The sequence below is a fragment of the Dasypus novemcinctus genome, chromosome 21 (genome assembly GCF_030445035.2).
Source record: "Dasypus novemcinctus isolate mDasNov1 chromosome 21, mDasNov1.1.hap2, whole genome shotgun sequence".
Lineage (NCBI taxonomy): Eukaryota > Metazoa > Chordata > Mammalia > Cingulata > Dasypodidae > Dasypus > Dasypus novemcinctus.
This window is the reverse complement of record NC_080693.1, coordinates 17,365,734-17,382,623: the sequence shown is the minus strand read 5'-3', so window position 1 is coordinate 17,382,623 and position 16,890 is coordinate 17,365,734. Positions and strand designations below refer to the sequence as shown.

General features: G+C 40.3%; 1 protein-coding gene across 7 annotated transcripts in view; it reads left to right on the top strand.

Annotated features, from left to right (window-relative positions):
* Positions 1 to 16,890, top strand: part of LOC101425908 (zinc finger protein 624-like) — a 68,153-nt gene that overhangs the window by 27,017 nt on the left and 24,246 nt on the right. For 3 of the 7 annotated variants that reach the window (XM_071210306.1, XM_071210303.1, XM_004469006.4), the window contains one exon: positions 3,126 to 3,337. The exons of 1 other annotated variant lie outside the window; for it this stretch is intronic. The gene's annotated coding sequence lies outside the window, so the exon portion shown is untranslated. Of the gene's footprint in view, positions 1 to 3,125; positions 3,338 to 16,890 lie in introns of those variants that run through there. 3 more of the 7 variants (XM_071210305.1, XM_058283447.2, XM_071210308.1) reach the window with 3 other exon arrangements.

The window sequence follows — 16,890 nt, the reverse complement described above, 5'->3', positions numbered from 1 at the left end:
TTAGTCCCCCCACCAGCATGGTGGGGGTCTGAAGAGAGACTTCAGCCAACTCCTGGAAGGGGTGATTTGAATTTATACACAACTTTTCTAGGTGGGGAAATGATAGTGGGAGAGGGGTTTAGAGTCGGAGTGAGGTAGTGGGAGGGGTTGAGGGAGTTTATGGCTTCTTGGAATGTTGCAGGAGCAGATGTTTCTTTTCATCTGTAGGAATGAAAGGTTATGTAAATAGTGAAGGTTTCCATCTCGGTTTCTCTCTGATATACAGGTAGAGGTAGTAAAGATCTCCATCTCCTTCTGATACGCAGATGATGAAGATCTCTATCTCCCTCTACTCTTGTCTCTACGAGATTTCTTTGTTTAACCTGTGGGAAAGTGCCTGCCATGCCCTCAGACACAGGGGAGGGGTTTTTCTTTTCCCAGTGCATATCAGGGGAAACTGAGCTACAGCTTAATTATTGCAAATCTCTTAATAGTCCCACTTCAATTCTCCTATCTTGCCCATTCAGAAATCTGACAGTAATTAGAGGATGGTATAAGATCTAAGGGCCACTAAACAATTTGTTCAGGCTGGACACCCAGTAGTCCCAAACCCATACACTCTACTTAGTAAGATCAATTACCATCGTAAATCATTTAGTGTAGTAGATCTAAAGGTCTTTTGGGCTTGTCCCCTTGATCCAGAGAATAGAGACTTGTTTGCCTTTGAGTGGGAGGATCCCTCTACTGGAAGAAAACAGCAATATAGGTGGACAGTTTTACCCCAAGGCTTCAAAGAATTCCCCAACCTCTTTGGGCAGGAACTCGAAAAAGTATGGAGAAATTTGTAGTCCCATCTGAAATTTCCCTGTTACAATATGTAGATCATATACTAATATCAGGTGAAGAAAGGCAGATTGTGGCCCAAACTACAAAGAGTTTATTGAATTTCCTGGGAGATCAAGGGCCAAGAGTGTCAAAAGTTAAGCTAACAATTTGTAGAAAAGGAAGTCAAATACCTGGGACATCTCATTAGTGAGGGAAGGAGGAAGATAAATCCAGAAAGAATTCAGGCCATTACTGAATTATCTCTCCCCAGACAAAATGAGAACCAAGAAGATTTTTGGGATTGGTGGGATATTGTAGATTATGGATAGATTTTTATACATCCCAAACCAAGGGGTTATACCAAAGACAGTTGGAGGAGGAGCCTGACAAATTAGAGTGTAAGGAGAGGGAAGTAAAGGCCTTTAAGGGCATTGGTGCAAGCCCCTATAGTAGCCCTCCCCTCCCTCGAAAAAACTTTCTATCTGTATGTTACAGTACATAAGGGGACAGCCTTAGGGCTCCTAACCCAAATCTGGGGGGGGGGGGGCACAGGGAGAGGGGGCAAAGGAAACCCCTGGCCTTCCTTTCCAGATTTCTGGACCCTATCTCTAAGGGATGCCCAGGGTGTGTTCAGGCCATGATAGTAACTGCTCTCTCAGTAGAAAAAAGCAGGAAACTGACCTTTGGAGGAGACTTAGTTGTTAGCACCCCTCATCAAATCAGGTCTGTTTTGTCTCAAAAAGCCAGAAAGTGGTTGACAGAGTCCCGAATTCTGAAATATGAGGCAATTCTAATGAAAAAGGACGATTTAATACTGACAATTGGTGATAGTCTGAACCCAGCTTCTTTCATTGAAAAGAGTCCAATCAGGTAGAAACTCCTGAATGTGATTGTTTAGACTTAATTGAATACCAAACCTGAGTCCAGCCCGACCTAAGGAACCTTCCCTCACATTTGGGGAAAAATTGTTCATAGATGGGTCTTCTAGGATCCTGGAAGGAAAAAGGCACAATGGCTATGCTATTATTGATGGGCAAATTTGTGAGATGAAAGAAGCTGGCCACCTGCCCAATGACTGGTCAGCTCAGATTTGTGAGCTGTGTGCATTAAATCAAGCCCTTAAATTGTTAGAGGAAAACGATGATACAGTCTACACAGATTCTAAATATTCCTTTGGCATGGTCCACATCTTTGGAAAAATTTGGGAAGAAAGTGGGTTGATTAATAACAGAGGGAAAGAATTAGTCCATGTGGAACTGGTAAAACAAGTGTTAGCCAGTCTGCTTTTACCAAGAGAAATATCCATAGTACATATAAATGAGCATCAGAAATATCACACTTTTAAAGCAAAAGGCAACAGATTGGTTAATGAAAAAGCCAAAGAGGCTTCCCTCTGTTCCCCTCTGGAACTAATGGTCCTGATACCCTCCACCCCCAAAAGAAATTGGAATCCTTGTATTCTCTGAAAAGGAAGTAAAAGAACTAGAACAATTAGGGGCAACCTTAGATAGCCAAGGGAAATGGCTTCTGCCAAACGACCAGCAGATGTTGAATAAACAAATAATGAGGGAAGTACTAGCAGTTTCTCACCAAGGGAGTCATTGGCAAGTACAGGTCATATGTGACCTGGTCCTTAAGCATTTCAGGTATGTGGGCCTTTGTACTATAGTGTAACAAATAAGTGAATGGTGCATAATCTGTCAGAGAGTTAATAAGAAAGTTTTAAGAAAGCAGGTGCCGGGGGGAAGGAACCCGGCCTCAGACCATTCTGGAACATTCAGGTTAATTATACTGAAATGCCTGCTGTAGGTCGACTAAAGTGTGTTCTGGTTATTGTGGATCACCTGACAGGGTGGGTAGAAGCATATCCTCTAGCTTCAGCTACAACATCAGGGACTTCAAAAATTAGCCTTGAACAAATCATTCCCCGATATGGGTTAGTAGAAAACATAGATTCAGACAATGGTAGTCCCTTCTCATCCCAGAGTGTTGCAAAATATTTTGCAGGGCCTAGGTGTCACATGGAACTTCTTTTCACCCTGGCACCCACCATCCTCAGGGAAGGTGGAAAAAATAAACCAAGTCTTAAAACACCTCTCTTAGTTGGTCTTAGAAACCAAATTACCATGGGTTAAATGTTTACTTCTATCTCTGTTAAGATTCTGGACTGCCCCTAGGAGAGAACTGGGAATTTCTCCCTGTGGAATGCTTTTTGGTCTGCCCTTCCCTGGGAAGCCTGGAGAACTCCCCTACTTTGAGTCGAAGGATCTCTTTCTTCAAATTATGTACTGACCTTGTCTTCTCCTTTGTCATCCCTCAAGACATCGGGGTTTGCTGGCTCAGACTCCACCTCTTGAATTTGCAGTCCACCAACACCACCCTGGCAGCTGGGTCCTAATCAAGTCATGGAAAGAGTCCAAACTCCAGCCAGCCTGGGAAGGACCTTATCAAGTCTTGCTGACAACTGAAACAGTAGTCCAAACAGCAAAAAAAGGCTGGACTTGAGTAAAAGATCCAGTACCTGAACTGGACAGTAAGTACCCAAAAACTTCAAGACTTGGAAAATAATTTCAGCCCTAGATCCCTTAAAGATCACACTGAAAAGACAATAATTGGGGGGTTGTGGGTGGGAGGGGGTGGAACTGTATATTGTCATAGTCAACAATGACCCTAGTCCTGTTGGAATACGAAAGGAGGAATTCAGAACTTAAATTACAGGTGAAAATAATCTTACTAGCCATAATGTTTTGAACCCTAGAAGCAACTAGCCCCATCAAATTAGTTATAAACATGACTGAAAGTCTGGAGTCCCAGACCAGGCAGTTTAATGCCTACCAAGTTGCAGACTGGCAATTTAGAGCACCAGTGATGGCTGAGTGGGGAAAATAAATACCTATGCATAGAACCAGTGGGGAATGATTATAGTCAACCCCCCCTTGCCTGTTCTGAGATGATGTATGGTGGACTATCCAGTATAAAGGAGGGACTGTGAATATGGGATGGGGCTCACCAAGTTTGAGGCCATTAAAGGGTAAGAGAACCTTTTATAAAGGTAATAACCTGCCAGACTGCAAAAGTCTTCAGTGCAATTCAGTAGTAGTGACTATTAAGAAGGCAGACAGTTTAGAAACTGGGAGCAGTACCAGGGAATGGGAGCAAATATTACAGGCATCTGGAATGGGAGCAAACATTACAGGTAAAGATCCTCTGGGAGGTTCTGTATGAGTCCTTCCTCCCCCTGTGGGCCCAACATCAACAACACCCTCTCTAGCTAACCCTTCAGAAATACCACAGGAAAACCAACCAAAAGCTGGTTCCCTAATTCAAAATGATCCCAAGGCAGTCAGGATACTTAAGGCAGAAGACAGGATATGGGGAGACTAATGCCTGGGTAGAATGGGTCAAATATACAGTCCAGAGTCTGAACAAAAACAACTGTTATGCTTGTGCAACAGGCCAACCCACAGTTCATATTGTACCCTTTCTGCTAGATATGGAAAAGCATAAAAGGGAGTTTAAGTGCATGATACTCCTCTTCCAGAATGCTACTCCTGTGAAAATTGTAGTACATTGTCCTCTCTCTTCCCACCAATCAAAAACGGAAACATCAAGGCCATACCCACCTCTGTCTAGGCCCAGGGAATCATTCTGCTTGTCTCAGAAGACAGGGGGAAAGATTCCAGGACCTTGGAACCATGGCCTCATGTACTCAAGTGTTAAATGTGAACAGTGATAGTACTGACAATTTCTCCAGTTTGGTCATACCTCGAGCAGACCCAGCGGTGGTACTGTGGAAAAGGTGTTCTCTGACCGATAGTGCCTGAGAGGTGGGGTGGAACCTGTGCTGTAGTCCAATTGGCTATCCCATTCACCTTGACATTTGAAAAAGAAGTGAAAATAACATCCCAGGGAGGGAGAGAGAAGAAAAGTCAACTTGGTTCTTTTGACGAGCAGATCTGTCTAGACAGTATAGGAGTTCCCCGAGGAGTCCCAGATGAATTTAAGGCTAGAAATCAAGTAGCAGGTGAGTTTGAGTCATTCTTGTTCTGGTGGGTCACCATTAATAAAAATGTAGATTGGATTCATTACATTTATTATAATCAACATAGATTTGTTAATTATACCAGCAATGCATTTAAGCGAATTGCAGGACAATTAGATGCTACTAGCAGAATGGTATGGGAAAATAGAATAGACTTAGATATGCTAGCTGAGAAAGGGGGAGTCTTTGTTATGATTGGAGGTAGCTGCTGTACTTTCACCTCAATAACAGTGCCCCTGACGGAACTAGCACTAAAGCTTTACATGGCCTAACAGCCCTATCTGAGGAATTAACAGAGAATTCTGGCATTAGCAATTCACTCACAGGATGGACTTGAAAATTGGTTTGGAAAGTGGAGAGAGGTTGAACTGTCCATCTTAACTTCCCTCATTATCTCAGCTGGGGTGCTTACTACAGTCAGATTTTGTATTATCCCATGTGCCCGAGAGCTAGTTCATAGACTCCCTGAAACCACCCTAACCAAACAAATGCCCATACAGTATTGACAAAACAATCTGTACCCCCTTAAAGAAGGAGATCCCTATGATAAAGAGTATGAAATAGCTCTTAGAAAATTTGAAGAATAGAAATGTGAAAACTAAAAAGAGTTTTAAGAGAAAGTAGGGTGATTGTAAGAAACATATTTGTTTAGTTTTCTCATAAAGGAAAAAAATATTAATGTAACCTGGCAACCTACTGCCTCAGTCTCCCACTCCTGGGTTAAACAGGAACAAAGGAAACCAGCTTAAGCCAGTCCTGTAGCCAGTAAAAAGGATGCACAAGAAAGAGCTAAGTTAATACCAATTCAATGTTCAATTCCATACCTTATTTGGCAAAAGAAGCAGGTAAAAGCTAAAACGGTTGGAATGTGATGGGGGAAACAGTTAATCAAAAACTGGGGAACTTGCACGGGAAAGTTAGACTTCTCATATAGGCTTGTAACCTCTGAATTATCCAATCTATGGAAAAACAGGAAGAGCTTGTGCGCTAGGCTTAAGAGGTATAAATTGTCATTTTTCTTTGTTCGGGGCACCGGCCACATTTTCTGGCTGTGTGCCCCTTCTTGCAAGATTGAGAATAAATTCTTTTCTTCTTCACAATCAGGTGAGCCTTATTTTCTTCCAGAAGGAGATCTCTTTCTTACATTAGCTTACGGTTTTGAGGCTGGGAAAAATGTCCAAATCAAGGCATCATCAAGGTAATGCTTTCTTCCCAAAGACCAGCATTCTGAGTCTGGCTGCCAATGATCCTTGGCTTTTCTTTCTCATGGCAAGGTATATATGGTGGTATCTGCTGGTCTTTCCATTCTCTTCCAGGTTTCATTTCAGCTTTTTGCTTCCTGTGGCTTTTTCTGAATTCCACTCTCTTATAAAGGACTCCAGTAATAGAATTAAGACCCATCCTGATTGAGGTAGTTCGCCCCTTAACTGAAGTATCCTCATCAAAAGGGCCTGCTTAACAGCGGGTTCACACACATACAGGAATGAATTAAATTTAAGAATATGTTTTGGTTCACACACTACCCCAGTACATTCAATGGGTTATGGCAGAATATATAAAGTCCAGCATCTGACTGTGAACTACAGGGTAAACAACTATCCATGTGGTGCAGCAGTGCTCCAAAATGTGTTCACTAAGTGTGATGAGTGTGTCACAGTGATGGGGGAGGTTGTTGGTGTGGGAGGAGTAGGGTGGGGGTATATGGGAACCTGTTATGTTTTTTAATGTAACCTTTTTTGTGATTATATATCTTCAAAAAAATATAATTTACAAAAACGACGGGAGTGGGGAAGTGGGGAGTGGGTTATATGGGAACCTCTTACATTTTTTAATGTAACTTTTTTGTGATCTATTAACTTTAATTTTAAAAAGTGTAAAAAAAAAATGTTTTGGGAAGCAAATGTGGCTGTAGCAATTGGGCTCCTATCTACCATATAGGAGGTCCAGGGTTCAATTCCTGGGGCCTCGTGGTGAAGGCAAGCTGGCCCACATGGAGAGTTGGCCCCCTGGTCCAGGCAGAGTGCTAACACATGCGGCATGCTAGCCCATTCAGAAGTGCTGGCCTGCACAGGTGTGCTGGTCCGCACAGAGTGCTGGTCCGCGCAGAGTGCTGGACCATGCGGAAAGCTGGCGCAGCAAGATGACACAACAAAAAGAGACCCAGAGGAGAGACAATAAGAGATGGAGCAGACCAGGGAGCTGAGGTCACACAAAAGATTGAGTGTCTCTTTCCCACTCCAGAAGGTCCCAGGATTAATTCCCAGTGCTGCCTGCAGAGAAGACAAGTAGACACAAAAGAACACACAGCAAATGGACACAGAAGGCAGACAGCTAGCACAAAACAACGGGGCGGGGTGAGGGGGATAAATAAATAAATCTTTAAAACAAAAAAGAATATGTTTTTCTTGGGTTCATACTACTTCAAACCAACAGAGTAAGCCTCCAAGTTTGTTGTAGTTGCTGTATTGAACTTTGGGAAAATTCGTTAGGTTCAGGCAGACAAGGAGAGATTGGAAACAGAAAGACCATATATTCATCTGTTACTCAAACATTTATTGAGCCCCAGCTGTGACCAAGGGGAAGTGCTATATAGCATTAGGGTATCAGAGTTTACAAGTGGTATTGATGAAAATGGTCACAGAAGACAACCAGAATAAGGGGTCTAGAGCCAATCCAAATTTGTTTTTAAACTCTACTTTTCACATTAGAAGTTTTTGTTAAATGCCCGGTAATCTTGGTTGTTTATATGTGAGGAAACTCTTAGCATATATGTGGGATTTATCAACTACAAGGTGATTTTTGCAGGGCTTTTTTCTTGGACTGGTTGCTCTCCTCAGTCTTGTGCCTGAAAGATTAAGGCTTCACTGCCACCATTCTGGAGCTGAGTCATTGAAAATAGGCTGAGTCTTTGTATTCAGTGTGAAAATCTCTTTATCCCTTTATTTTTGGTAAGATTCTCACCCACATTGTACCTGGGTCCCCTAAGCCAAAGACTCTATCCTTTCCAGAGAATAAAACCTCCAGGCTTCTGCTAGGTTAGGAGAGAGCATCATTCTGCAACAGGAGGAAAGGAGGATAGAGAAGGCTGTAACTGCTTTTGAATCGGCATTCAGCCATTCCTTCTTATTTTAGGCCCATTTCCACAGGTGCCAGGGACCACTAATTTTTCAGCCTTTTGTGGATTCTGCTTTTAGTGGAGCTTGTTCTTGGCTTTCCCAGTGAAGGCAAAGGTTTCAGCTTTCTCTGGTCTGCTGCGGAAGTTACCACTTGTCTATCTGATACCCACCTTCACAAAAGATGTTTCTTTGGTCTCTTCTGTTCTCCCCGTCCATGCAGGTTTATGGCTTGAAAACACATCCCTTTGATTTTAGTAGAATTTCAGAAGAGAGCAAAACTTGATGCATGTGTATAATCTACTTTTCCCAGAAGTATCTCCTGTTAGCTTTTAAGATCCATTTTAGGATCCACAATTTCCCATCCTCCCTTGCTAGCATGATCAGGAAAAAACAGGCCACTGTACTCTAGGCCACTTTACCCTTGACTTGACCCATCATCCACTAGGCCCAACAAGTAGGAAAACAATACATGAATATAAGTGATACACTTTCCCAGGAAAACTTTCTAAGGCCCACTAGTTGCACACCACAAGCCACCTCTTTGGTACTTTCATCTCCCCGGCACCTCTTCCAAAATATAGCTGGTGGTGGTAAAAGGAAAGAATCTTTTTTCCAGTTCCATTTTTAATGTCGATTTCAGTATTTTGGGTAAGGCTATGAACTGGCAGGAAGAGATCACTCATAACACATATATACAAATATATTCTCGTAAGGTTTAATTAAGGTCAGAAGTCTTTTAGTAAGACAAGGATATAGATTATTTTTTAATTTAAGAAAATTTTTAATTTTATTTTGTACATTTAATAATTGAAAATATAAACAATAATTTAAAAAGAAAAAGGTTGAGGCCCTACTTTGGAATTTGTCCTCCTGAATATGATGGAGTTGGACTCAGATGTGACCTCTATACACATGCCTCTTCTGTCACTTTTTCTGAACCTATGGTTGGCGCTAGGGTTGGTATATGCTCAGGAGACTTGAATCTCTGGTATGTCTATGTGCCAGCTGGGCCCTGAGCCTCAGCAGAGTTGCAACACCTACTCTCCGGTTCGTTGGACTTACCCAGATCAGCTAATGGAGATAAGGATGATCAACCACCACACGAGGGAACTGAGAGAGTACAGTTGCAAGAAGGAGAATTCCATCCATTAAATACATGGGATATAAGCCCCCTCTCAATTTAGAGGCAGAGTGGACATCGCCATCCCAAGATCCTCAGGATGGAGGAATAAAGTATGAATTACAGTGGACTTACTGGTATTCTTCTATAGAATTATTATGACTCTAGCAATGGAAGGAATTACATCATTGATGTGGAGACAGTGGTCACGGGAGTTGCTCAAAGCAGGGAGAGGGAAAAAGGTGTGATATTGTGGCATTTTGGGGACTTGGAGTTTTCCTCAGTGATATCACAGGAACAGACCTGCCATAACCCACTGAATGGACTGTGAGAGAGTGTAAACTATAACATAAACTATAATCCATGTTGTGTAGCAATGCTGCAAAATGTACTCATCGAATGCAATGAATACCACAAAAAATAAAAATAAAAACATTTCTCAAATGTTCTGGGTACATATAAAATTTTTAAAAGTCATACAATATGTTACACAATATATTTGGATCATAGTTACACAATCATATACTATTTGTCCTTTTGTGTCTGGCTTGCCTCGCTCAACATAACATCCTCAGTTTCATCCATGTTGTCATGTGCTTTACGCCTTCATTTCTTCTTACAGCTGCATAATACTCCATCTTGTGAATACACCACAGTTTATCCGTTCATTGGTTCATGGACACCTGGGTTGTTTCCAACTTTTGGCAACTGTGAATAATGCTGCTATGAACATAGGTTGCAGGTGTCTGTTTGTTTCACTGCTCTCACTTCTGCTGGGTATATGCCCAGTATTGGTATTTCAGGGTCATGTGGCAAGTCTATATTTAGCTCTTTTAGGAACTCCCAAACAGTACTCCACAGTGGCTGTACCATTTCCACATTCCCACTAACAGTGAATACGTGTTCCTAATCTCTCCACATCCTCTCCAACACTTGTAGTTCACTTGTCTTCTTAATAGTGGCCATTCTGATAGGTGTAAAATGATATCATTTTAGTTTTGATTTACATTTCCCTAATCATTAGTGATGTGCATTTCTTCTTGTTTGTTTTTTTTGCCATTTGTATTTCTTACTTTGGGCAAGTGACTATTCAAGTCTTTTGCCCATTTTTAAATTGGATCATTTGTTTTTTTATTGTTGAATTGTAATTTTTCTTTATATGTCCTGGATATTAAATCCTTATCTGACATGTGATTTCCACATATTTTCTACCATTGTCTTTCATTGAGTTGGCTGTCTTTTCATCCTTTTGACAAAGTCCTGTGAGGTGCAAAAGTGTTTACTTTTTGAGGATGTCCCATTTATCTACTTTTTTCTTTCATTGCACATGCTTTGGGTATAAGGTCCAAGAAACTACAACCTACTACAAGTTCTTGAAGGTGTTTCCCTACATTTTCTTCTAATAGTTTTATGTTCCTGACTTTTACATTTAGATTTTTGATCCATTTTGAGTTGATTCTTGTATAGGGAGTAAGATCGGGGTCCTCTCCTTGTTTTGGTTATAGATATCCAGTTCTCCTGGCATCATTTGTTGAAGACACTGTTTTGTCCTGTTAACATGGAGATTTGGTAGACTTGTCAAAAACCAGTTGACCATTGAGGTGAGGGTTAATTTCTAGATTTTCAATTCTGTTCCACTGATTGATGTATCTGTCTTTATGCCAGTACTATTCTGTTTGAAGCACTGGAGCTTTCTAATATGTTTCAAGGTAAGGCAGTGAAATTCCTCCCACATCTCCCTTCTATTTTAAAATGCTTTTGGCTATTCAGGTGCACTTTCCCTTCAAAATGAATTTGGTAATTGCCTTTTCTAATTCTGTAAAGTAGGCTGTTGGAGTTTTCATTGATATCACATTGAATCTATAAATCATTCTCAGTAAGATTGATATCTTCATGATATTTATTCTTCCAGTCTATGAACATGGAATGTTTTTCCATTTGTTTAGGTTTTTTAAAATTTCTTTTCGCATTGTTTTGTTGTTTTCTGCATATAGGTGCTGTATTTCTATAGTTAAAACGATTCCAGGTGTTTGAATCTTTTTGTTGATGTTGTAAGTGGAAATTTCCCCCTGATTTCCTCCTCAAGATTGTTCAGAACTAGTGTAGAAAAACATTACTGATTTTTGCATGTTGATCTTGTATCCTGCCACTTTTGCTGAACTCATTTATTAGCTCAGTTAGCTTCGTTGTGGATACTTCAGAATTTTCTAAATACAGGATCATGTCATCTACAAGTAGTGAGTCTTTTCCTATTTGGATGCCTTTAATTTTTTATCTACTCTAATTGCCCTAGCTCGAACTTCTAGTATAATATTGAATAACAGTGATTACAGTGAGCATCCTTGTTTGTTCTGTATTTTAGAGGGAAAACTTTCAACCTTGCCCCATTGAGTATGATGTTGGCTGTGGGTTTTTCATATATGCCTTTTATTAGATTGAGGAATTTCCATTCTCTTCCTATCTTTTTGAAGTGGTTTTATCAAAAAAGGATGCTGGATTTTGTCAAATGCTTTTTCTGCATCGATTGAGATGATCATGTGGTTTTATCCTTCAATTAGTTAATGCGGTGTATTACGTTGATTGATTTTCTTATGTTGAACCAGCCTTGCACATCAGGAATGAATCTCATTTGGTCATGATGTATAAGTCTTTGCTATTGGATTTGATTTGCAAGTATTTTGTTGAGAATTTTTGCATCTATGTTCATTAGAGAGATTGGTCTGTAATTTTCTTTTCTATAGTATCTTTATCTGACTTTGGTATTAGAGTGATGTTGGCATCAGAAAATGTGTTGGGTAATTTTTCCTCCCTTCAATTTTTTGAAGAGTTTAAAGAGGATTAGTGTTAATTCTTTGGAAATGCTTGGTAGAATTCACCTGTGAAGCCATCTGGTTCTGGATTTTTCTTTGCTAGGAGAATTTCAATGATGGATTCAATCTCTTTATATGTGATTGGTTCATTAAGTCTGCTGTTGTATGTCTGTAATGTGTTTTTGATCTCACCTATTGTGTCTTTCATTCCCATGAACTCTGTTACTTTTATGTTCAGGATTTCAAATTCTGATAGCTCAGTATCTTCTTGCTGTCATTTATCTCTTTAGTCATATTGTCTTTGAATTCATTAATTTGATTTCTTGTAGCATCAGTGTAGGTTGTATGGGTGTTTCTAGGAATTTGTCCATTTCATCTAGGTTGTCTAGTTTTTTGGCATACAGTTTCTCATAGTATCTTCTTATGATCCTTTTTATTTCTGCGGGGTCAGTTGTAGGTTCTCCTTTTTCATTTCTGATTGTATTTATTTGCATCATCTCTATTTGTTTCTTTTTTGTATAGCTAAAGGTTTGTCATTTTATTGATCTTCTAAAGAACCAGCTTTGGTTTTGTTGATTTTATCTTTTTTCTCAATTTAATTTATTTCTGCTCTATTCTTTATTATTTCTTTCCTTCTGCTTGCTTTGGGATTGGTTTGCTGTTCCTTTTCTACTTTCTCTAGTTGTTCAGTTAAATCTTTGTGTTTAGCTCTTTTTTAATATAGGCATTTAGGGCTATAAATTTCCCTCTCAAGACTGCCTTTGCTTTATCCCCTAAATTTTGATAAGTTGTGTTCTCATTTTCATTTGTCTCAATATATTTATTATTCACTTTCAATTTCATCTTTGACCCACTGATTATTTAGGACTGTGTTGTTCAGCCTCCACACATTTGTGAATTTACTTTTTTTCCTATCTATTATTGATTTCCAGTTTTATTCCATTATGACCTGCAAAGGTGCTTTGTGTAAGTTCAGTCATTTTATATTTATTGAAAGCTCCATTGTGCCCTAACATGTGGTCTCTCCTAGAGAAAGAGCCATGAGCTCTCGAGAAGAATGTATAACCTGATGAGTTTGAATGCAGTGTTCTCTATATGTCTGTTAGGTCTAACTCGTTTGTCATATTGTTAAAGTTCTCTGTTTCCTTGTTGATCTTCTGTTTAGTTGTTCTGCTTGAGGATATGTGAGTGAGGTGTTGAAGTGTCCAGCAATTATTGTAGAGATGTCTATTCTCCGTTCAGTTTTGCCAGAGTTTATCTCATATATTTTGGGGTGGTGCATGGTTATTTATGACTGTTACATCTTCCTGATGGATTGTCCCTTTTATCAATACATAATGGCCTTCTGTATCTCTTCTAACTTTTTTGCATTTAAAGTCTGTTTTGTCCAATATTAGTATAGCTACCCCTGCTCTTTTTTGGTTACTATTTGCATTGAGTATCTTTTCCAACCTTTCACTTTCAGCCAGTTTGTCCCTGGGTCTAAGGTGAGTTTCTTGTAAATAGCATATGGATGGCTCATGTTTTTTTAACCCATTCTGTCATCTTGTATCCTTTGATTGGGGAGTTTAAGCCCTTCACATTCAATGATATTACTGTAAATGCATTGCTTCTACCCTCTTATTCTTTGGTTTTCATATGTCATATCGTATTTTTGTTTTTTCACTCTTTGGGTTATCCTTTCTCTATTCTTTCTTCTGTATTCTCTGCCAGGCCTCTTGCTCCTGTATTTTTATTTCAGGTTCTAAGGCTTCCTTTACTATTTTCTGTAAAGGTGGATTTGTTTTTTGCAAACTCTTACTTTCATTTTGTTTGTGAATATTTTATACTCACCTTCATATCTGAAGGACAGTTTTGCTGGACAAAGCATTCTTGGCTGGCAGTTTTTCTCTTTCAGTATCCTTATTGTATCATACCACTGTCTTCTCTCCTCTATGGTTTCTGAAGAGAAATCCATGCTAAGTCTTACTGGGTATCCCTTGTATGTGATGGTTCGCTTTTCCATTGCTGCTCTGAGAATTTTCTCTTTATTGTTGATATTTGACATTCTAAGTAGTATGTGTCTTGGAGTAGATTTGTTTGGATTTATTCTGATAAGGGTACGGTGCACTTCTTGAACATGTAAGTTCATTTCTTTCATAAGAGTTGGAACATTTTCAGCTATTATTTCTTCACATACTCTTTCTGCCCCTTTTCCCTTCTCTTCTTCTGGAACTCCAGTGACACATATATTGTTGCATTTCATGTTGTCATTCAATTCTCTGAGCCCGTGCTCAATTTTTTCTATTCTTTTCTCTATCTGTTCTTTTCTCTCTGCAATGTCAGCTGTTCTTTTCTTTCTTCTATCATTTCAAGTCTCCTGTTGTATGTCTGTAATGTGTTTTTGATCTCACCTATTGTGTCTTTCATTCCCATGAGGTCTGTTACTTTTATGTTCACGATTTCAAATTCTTTGTGATAGCTCAGTATCTTCTTGATGTCATTTATCTCTTTAGTCATATTGTCTTCGAATTCATTAATTTGATTTTGGAAATTTCTGTGCATCTCACTAATTCTTGCAAATCCTGCATTTCTTCTGGGGCTTTGATGTATTCCTTTTTTTGGGCCATGTCTTCCATGTCTTCCATTTTCTTAGTATGGCTTGTAATTTTTTGCTGATGTCTAGGCATCTGGTTAGGATGTGGTTTGCACAGATGCTCAATTTCTTCCTCTTCATAGAGATTTAGTGGCAGGTGTCTGTATGTTACCACTGCTTTTTGATTCTTGGCTCAACCTGGATTATTAGAATTGCCCCTGCTAACTGCCCAAAACTGGTCTGTGGACCCAGGAATTGGTTTCAGACCCACTTCCTAGGGCTTTTGAGGGACCTATAAACTATAAAGACTGGAAAAAGCCTCTCGTTTTTTATTTTCTCATGTTCACTTCCTTGGTCTGCCAGCAGGTGGCACTCTTTGCCAGCTCTCTGTTGAGTGCCTGGTTGGAGTGTATTTGTTGCAACATAGACAGGATCCATGTGATAGAGCTTCCTGCCTAGGGGCTGAGAGCCTCATAATTCAAACTTTCTCACAGCCACTTCTGCCTTCTCTGGCAGCCACTTGGCTTTTCCCTGGGTAGGAGATATTTCCCCTCCCCTCTGAGTCCTCAACAGTCAGTGCTGGTTAATCCAGAAGGAGGTTGGGAGGGCTGTTATCTTTAGCCCTTGCTGGCATAGCTCTACGTGACCTGGAAGGGCTCCTGGGGTACTGCAGACCAAATTTTTGAGCCAAGAGCTGAGTCAGCCTTAGGCTATATCCCTCTCTTTCTCCTTTCCTGGGATGGTAGGTCCCTGGAGCCCCCTTTGTCTGTAGTCCCAGGCCCAGAAGTCTGAGAATTCTAAAGTGTCTAGTGTGGGGGAGGGTACCAGCAGCCCTGGGTTTCAGCTCACAGTTCTGTGGTTGTCATTCCCCTCCTTTGTCCCTTTCTCTTCTGGTTGGGGTCTAGCCTTCGCGTGGTGTCCTAAACCCTAGATGATCTTTTTCCAGGCTGTTTAAGCCTATCCTCTAGCTATTTTTATTGGAGGAGAAGAGAGTCCTGTGTCGTTCTAGTCTGCCATCTTCTTGGAAGTCGCTAGATTCTTAATAGAAGCCAATTGTCCGTAGAAGGCAAGGATAGATGCAGCATAATTCAGCATAGATCCTTCTGGCACCCATAGGCCCTAATGGAGCAGGGGCAGGAGAAGAACTGCCTGGGAAATGGTCTTTGCAGATTAGGATCTCACAAGTTCTGGAAAGCTCAATTCTTGCTATACCAGAGCCCTTTTATCCTCTGAACTTGCAGCATCATTCTGGAAGGATTTGTGAAACCTATGCATTAAGGGAATGTCTACAGACATCAGGCTTTCCTTGTTTTTGAACCAAACAGCTTAAGTAAGGCTGATATCCTTATCCAAAAGTAGAAAAGCAGACTTACTGACCAGGTGTACCTAAGTAAGATCTCTGCCACCCTGTTTATCCATAGCATAAAACCTTTATTAGGTATATATATTTTTTTCAATATAAAAGGTCTTTTATATTGCTTTATGCATTAAATTCCACTTTTTCTTATATTATCATTGTTATCCCTAATTCCTTTTTATTTAGATTTGCCTGATGAGGAAAGGAAAGACAAATGCCTATTTGCCTAGGAGATTGGGAGGGGCGTGACAGGTTTCTGGTATCATTTAAATTTAGAAGTCCTAGTGTTCTCTTTACATAAATCTGAGTTGTCGGAGAATTTTAGCAAATAGATATATAACAGGAAAGGCAGGGAAAAGATTCTTAGAACATTTCATTGTTAAATGAGTAGGTGATTGTGGCAAAGAAAGAATGAATTTTTCTTTCATTTCACTAGCAAGTTGATTTAGTGGGAGGATTGTGGGCTTTGTAATTAGAATAATTTGATGTTGTGTATCTTCATAGCCTTGGATAATTAGCTTAATTTTTCTAAACCTCAGTTTTCCTCATCTATGAAATGGAAATAGAATGCAGCTGGATTGTTGTAAAGACTCAATGAGGCGGCGGACTTGGCCCAGTGCTTAGGGCGTCCTTCTACCACATGGGAGGTCCGCGGTTCAAACCCCGTCCTCCTTGACCCGTGTGGAGCTGGCCCATGCGCAGTGCTGATGCATGCAAGGAGTGCTGGGCCACGCAGGGGCATGTAGGGGATCCCCGAGTGCAAGGAGTGCGCCCCGTAAGGAGAGCCGTCCGGCCCGAAAGATAGTGCAGCCTGCCCAGGAATGGTGCCACACACACGGAGAGCTGACACAACAAGATGACGCAACAAAAAGAAACACAGATTCCCATGCCACTGACTACAACAGAAGTGAACAAAGAAGACGCAGCAAAATAGACACAGAGAACAAACACCTGGGGCGGGGTGTAAGGGGAGAGAAATAAATAAATAAATAAATCTTTTTTTAAAAAACAGATTCAATGAGATATTTTTTAGAACTCCTTGTAGAATGTCTAGCCTGCTATTGAT